Genomic DNA, 7,030 nt, shown 5'->3' on the forward strand with positions numbered 1-7,030 from the left:
ACCGAAAAACCGCCGAATCAGGGGAAATTCGGCTGTTTTTCGGTTCGGGCCGAACTGAATCGACAGCCCTAGCGAGGGTAGCTTTCAGCAAAGGAGTTCTTCCTTAGTTTGTGAAAGGAAACAACATACCACAATAAGGAGGATGGTAAAAGCAGTTTTCAGTGGAAAGGTGAAAAAATGTCAAGTCAGTTACTGTAGGAGTATGTAAAGAAACTGGATGTGGCCAGGATTTTTAAAAAAAGAACACCAGCAGCCAGCTCTCTCCTGCTGGGGTGTCACCATTCCCCCTCACCCCATAGGAAACAGTTGAGAGATATACACCAAGAGGCATCTACTTTATAGGTCTGTAAAACTGAATCCCCTTTGTCTGCTCTCCTTAAAACTTAGGCGTGGTCTTTAGATTAGAGAGAAGTCTATGTTCTATGCAAATTTGGTGCCATTGTCTTTAAAACAGTTTTACCAGACCCTCTAATTGTTTGGTCCTGAAATGCCAGACACCCCCCCACACACACACACACACAGATTTGAATCCCAAACCAGTTCTGTGGTGGATGTTGGCCTGAAAACCAGGAATAAATGGTAAAAGTGTGTTTCCCAAATCCTGGATCTAAAACTATAATTATTATTTTTTCTTGGAGCACACCCCTAACAGACCTCAGCCACATCTTTTTCAGTATGAAAAGAGACATTCTATTCTCATTGTACTGTATTGTACAGCAGTGGGGGTAGATTTAGGTTCTCTGCTGGAATGACCTAGTAGCTGAATTGTCTTTTTAGGTCTTAAGAGCCGGAGATTTCTGTGAAGAAACACACTCCTCAGCCTGGGTGTAACACCTAAGTCAGCTTGCCACATAAATCCTCAGGACTGTTTGGAGTGTTTCCATGATTCGGACAGATGTTTCCAGAAATATCTGGAAATGGGAAAGAAACTTTCCACATTATTGGAAGGATCCATATGGCAAAGCACTGTGAAGACCAACACTATGCAGTAGCTTCTTGTCACAAGTATAAGATATGCAGATCAGTTCATATTTATAATTGGGAAGGCTTAGCCCATTTGCTTCTTGACATGGGGTTGGATCCTGACTTAATTTTCTAATGGCGGAATGGAACTTTCCTGCCTTTCCCCTCCTACTGCAGCCTACTGATCTTCACAAAATGCTGTTCCTGGGGTACTGGCATCCCCTGAGGAAATATATCAAGGGGGTTGCTGTGGTAAGAGGGAATTGGTGGAAATTGCAGGTGTAGTCTTGATCCAATCCATGGCGAGCAAGTTTGGAGAACCACTTTGAGCTGAATGGCTGAAGCTGAAAAAGATTAAGTTTATGAGCCGACACTTCATGTGATGAGATGGCCTAAGGACAGACCTCCCATTTACCTTCCCAGGATGGGGAGTTATCAACCCCCAGCCCCAATTTTCCGCCTCTGAGTAATTCTGCAACTATTCTTTCAATCACTCAGGAGACAAAGGTTAGTTCTCTATCTTCCTGTGCCTTCTGGATAACAGGTCATCTATGCAACAGATTTAGGGTTGCCAACCTCCATGTGGTGGCTGGTGATCTCCCGCTATGACAACTGATCTCCAGGTGACAGAGATCACTTCTCCTGGAGAAAATGGCCGCTTTGGCAATTGAACTCTATAGCATTGAAGTCCCTCCCCTCTCCAAACCCTGCCCTCCTCAGGCTCCACCCCCAAAATCTCCTGGTATTTCCCAACTTGGAGCTGGCAATCCTGAATGCATTGCTGATGTAACCAGACATACACAACAATGCATAGTAGAACTGGCAGCTCAGCCACATTAATGTTCGTGAACTCATTTTTTCCAAATCTTCTTATACAATTTGGCTCATCTGGGGTGGACACAGCAGTGGCTTCAGAATGATAACTGCCATAATTGATCCGTATTGCCTCCATAACTAAAAATGATTGGTAATTCACGGCGGGTAGCTGTGTTAGTCTGTCTGCAGTAGTAGAAAAGGGCAAGAGTCCAGTAGCACCTTAAAGACTAACAAAAATATTTTCTGGTAGGGTAGGAGCTGAAGAAGTGAGCTGTGGCTCCCGAAAGCTCCTACCCTACCAGAAAATATTTTTGTTAGTCTTTAAGGTGCTTCTGGACTCTTGCCCTTTTCTAAAAATGATTGGATTTGACATGATTAAATTGTTCTTGGGTACATACAAGTCTCTCCCTGCCTTATTGTCCACACACACCTCCGGCAGTTCGTCTAAAACAGTATATGCCTCCCGGATCCTGAACTAAGCCTTGAACTAAAACCACACGCTGTGTTTCGTGGGCCCAGTGAACTACAACTCCCAAGAAGTTTTGCAGCCGGCCCCCCTCTGATTGGCTGGCATATACGTGACATCATGTGTTTTGGCTCTGGGAGGTCACATGTTTCAGGGTCTCCTTTGTTTTGTTTTGAGCTCGAAGTTGAAACAGACAAAAAGAGAGAGCGAGGCAGCGAAAGTGGAGAGGGGGGTACCGCCGCCTGGCTTCTTTCGACTTGCAAGAAACAGCGACTTGCAGGTAAATACAGCTCTGAGGCCAAAGTCGTTCTTGGGGACGGGGGACGGACGGGGGGCTTTTCCACATCTGCAACGGGCACGAAGAAGCGTTGAAAGCAACAACAACGCCTTTAATTGTCACATGTGCTAATTAAACGTTAGCATTCCTGGCGGCGCCTGATGTAGTCAAAGTCACAAGGGGGAAAGCGTGCCCCTTGGTAATATTTCTCCCCTCCCCTCCTTTCCTTTCCAGGAAGCTGCTCTTGTCAAACAGATTTCAGTGAAGTTTCAAATGGATCTGAATCCTGCTCTTACGTGTCTGGTTTCGCTGAAGCAACGTGGATGGAATCTGTAACTCAGAGCACATCCCCAGCGATCGTGCCATGGCTCACGATCGTTCTGCAGCGGGCAGGGCAGAATTAACGATACATACTTCGTGGCGCAATTTCCTCCTTGGCAGTGTTAAAACCAAACCCCGTTAGCCCTGCCGAGAGCGCCTTGTTCATGCTTGGGGAAAGGGGGGGAGTTTATCTGGAGGTGGTAAACAACGTGCGTGGCCAGGGCTGGAGGGAGGAAGGGAGCGTGTTTCTACATCGGTACTTTAAGGACACGTAAATATCGGATTTACACCACTGGCGAGGGAAAGAAGGCGAAAAGGAGCGGGATTGCAAGAGACTTGGACCAAGAGACTTGTGGGGTTGTGGTATTGCCTGTGATCTCGAGGGAACTTCGTATTTAGAAGGCCGACAGATATAAAGCAGGGGCTCTCTCCTTGCCTCTTCTAAATATCCCTACTTTCAGGAGGGCACATCCTCCATACGTGCTTTGGCCGGCACTGGAAGCTGGCTAGACTGCTAGCAGACTTGGACCAATCCTGCAAACTTTTGGAAAGTTTCCCATAGAAGACTTTTAAAGCACCCACAAAGGACAGCTATCTAGAGGCTTAAAAAAAAAATTAGGAAACCATCCTTGTAACTCGCGTTGGTGACTTATGATTAGATAGACAGGGACTCGACAGACGGTTCGCCTTCCCTGCTGCACCTACTTAATTGGGGGGGGGGGAACTCGGGGGCTTAAACTCTCCTCCCTCCTTCTGCATTGAGCTACATGGCGAAGCGCCGAGGTCGACTGCCAGTTCTTCTGGACTAGACCGCTTTCGGGGGGGGGGAGATCGCACAAGTCGTTAAAACGTGCAAGCCGTTGTGAGGAGGGGGGGGTGGAAATGAGTGTTCCAAAGCTGTGTACAACGCGAACTACACCGTGAAGTGCGAAGCGAAGAAAGAAAAGCCGGAAGCGATTTTTTCTTTTCCTCCGCCCCCCCCCCTCTTTAGCAGTTAATTGTTTGTTCTCCCTCCCTTTGGAGAAGTAGAGGGTGGGAAAGGTACTGGGTCGATGAGGGTTGGATCACAGGCCAAACCGGTCGGGTGGGGGGGGGGGCGAGAGAGAGAAAAGCTGGAGAAGTTATGCTCTCTAATTGGACATGAAATGCGAGGGGGCGGGGCTTGTTGCCAGGACTGTTCAGGGTGAAGGTGAGCTGGAGGGTGTGCGCGTGCGCCAGGCGTTTTGCTCGAGTCCGAGTCCAGGACGGTTGTATAAAGAGCTCGCGGCGCTCAAATTTGAGGTTGCGCAGAAAGGCGGTTATTTTGTGCCGGGCGCTTCAAGCGCGCGCGCGCACATCCACGGGCAGTTCCTTTGTTTCGCCGGTGCTCAAACGGACTTCCAGTCCAGTTTCCGGGTGGACTGGCGACAAGGCATGCCTCAGTACTGGGTGGCAAAAATAAAAAGGATTCGTGTGGCACGCTGAAGACTTAACAGATTTATTGCAAGATCAGCTTGTTGGGACCGCAGCCCACGTCGTTAGATGCATGCAGTGGGTTCGTGGTCGGGAAATATAAATGCATGGAAGGGGGGGGGGAGAATGGGAACAGCGTGGTTTAAAAGCCACAGAATGCAAGTTGTGCAGCGCAAAGCGCCTGGTGAAACTGTTAAGCAAGCCCCCCCCCCCCGACTTTGTTCCAGCTGGCTCTCTTCAACAAACAGTAAAGGGGATAGGGAAACCTCGGGGAAGGCGCCAGTGTCCTCAAATTTTACAGCCGAAATCTTTCTTTAACTGAGCCACACAAAAACCTTCCCAGGAGTAGACTGCGTGACCTCGAAGTGATCTTTAAACAGACAAAAAATTGCCTCGAGGCACAACTTGTTATGCCGGGCTAGGTTCCAACTTGATCCTGAGCTGGCTTTCTTAAGGGAACTTTTTGTTTGGTGGAGGGTAACTTAAAGTACCTGTTCAAAATGGAATTTCAAAGACTTTTGCAAGTGGGGCTGCATCTCGCGCTGGCTCAGGTGACAAGTGAGAAGTTGCTTACGAGCTTGAATTTTCAAAAGGATGGTTTGGGAACAGCATCAGATCAAAATCCGTTCCTATTTATTCGTTAGCTGATGCATTTGTAAGTTCTTTGACTGAAAATTACAAAATATAGAAACTCCAATAACACAAAGTGAACTAATAAAGTGTTGATGCATTGGCAAATCCAATCACGTAAGAGCCCTGCTGGATCAGACCAGTGGTCCATTTAGTGCAGCATCCTGCCTCACACAATGACTAACCATTTACTCTGGAGGGCCAAGAACTGTCTCATCAGTAAACAAACAAAAAAGCAGGCCACAGTCAGTATTATCGTCCTACCCATGGTTAACCATTTGCTGTGCAGTGCCACTAGTTTGCAAAATTTCATAAGCACAAAAAAGCCCCTGCCTCTAGGAGATACATACAATCTCAGAAGGCAGTAGATAGAATAGAGTGAAGGAGGAGAGATGGCAAGGGTAACACTAGATGGATGAAAGGAAATGCAACATTGCATACTAAGGTTTCAAGGAAATAGATATCATTGTCTAGTTCTGTAATTTTACCTAGTCTCAAGTTAGTTATTACAATGTTTATCTAAGTACTCACCTGTGCTATACTGTTGACAGGCAAGATCAGGCTACCAAAAGTAATGTTTCGACAAACATAATGATTAAGAGACAGTGCTATGATCCAGGAAATTATATCTCACCTCAACTGTAAACATGATTAGGCAACCTAGGCACACCATAGTCTTCCCTCCCCCACAATGAATACGGTTGTTTCAAAGATTACTGAAACAACCGTTATCATGCACGCTGGTGGTTCTAACATGCTATATAAATTATAAGTAGTACCACTAATTTGAACTCCTGGTGGTCTCTAAAATCATAATAACAATATACAGTATAGAAATCAAACTTTAAAACTATTTTTATCTGGTATTAAATTTTGGTGTACTCCACTTTTCTCCTTAGTAGGAACCCAAAGTGGCTTACAACATTCTTTCCTTCTCTATTTCCCTCTTTCCTTCTCCTTACAACAATCCTGTGAGGTAGGTTAGGCTGAGAGTGTGTGACTGGCCCAAGGTCACCAAGCAAGCTTCCCTGGCTGATTGGAGATTCACAATGAAGTCTCTGAAAACCTAGTCTGACACTTGCATTTAAATCAAAAGGACTAAAATGAAAGAATGGTAATTTGTTCTGTATCTGTGTAAGATTGTATATGTCTCTGGGTAAAAGTCATCATGCCCACTGGAGACTGGATACACACCCTGAAAATTGAGTCTGTTGACTGTGAAATCACCAATATGCATTTTTAATATATTCCTCTTATGTCTATTTCAGATGACTTGATGTACTGTCCTAAACAGAGTCATACCCTTCTAAGCCCATTAACTGCAATGGACTTAGAAAAGTATATCTCTATTTTGGATTGCACTGTTAGTCATATGCAAGTTATACTTCAAGAGTTTACTTCACAAGGAATGAATGTTAAATAAGCACGCACAAGTGGGGACCTGTGGTAATTTGCATTAGAAGGAACAGGCAGAGCAGAGAGAAGAGTGAGACCTTCTGTCCTTCCCTTTACTTTCACCTTCCACACACACATTCTGCAAGTCTCTGCTGGTGGATGGCTGCTAGCGGTTGCTGCTGTGCTACAAACAAGATGGGAAATTTAACTTACATGAATTGTGTTGATTCTGGTGCCATTCCTATTTGTTTTCCCACATTCTACAAGGTTTTAAAAGGTGCATATGCAAAATTAATCTCATGATTAATCATCACATCAGCTTCAACAGTTGATTCTTATAGTTTATGACAAAAAATAATTCCCATGAATGCTTGTTGAAGTACTTTTCCACCAAGACCAATAGCTACCTTTTTTTTAAGTATCTGAATAATTCAAGACTAATAGTTTGCAATGGTTATAGGGATGAGGTATCTTGCAGCTAGGGGAGTGTTTAGCCTGTTTCTGCATTGAGTTTTTTATGTTGGGAGAGAAGTATAGTTTAATCATGCCTTTAGCTAGTGATAAATGCTCCTTATCCCTTCACTTCAAATGTCTATATTATGTTATCAGTGGTTTTACATACCTAATAATTGGACGTCTGTTTGTTTAGAGCACTTAAACTACTTACCATTGTAACACAACAATGGTATTTACAGTCTGAACTAATATTT

Source organism: Euleptes europaea, chromosome 5 (assembly GCF_029931775.1).
Source record: "Euleptes europaea isolate rEulEur1 chromosome 5, rEulEur1.hap1, whole genome shotgun sequence".
Lineage (NCBI taxonomy): Eukaryota > Metazoa > Chordata > Lepidosauria > Squamata > Sphaerodactylidae > Euleptes > Euleptes europaea.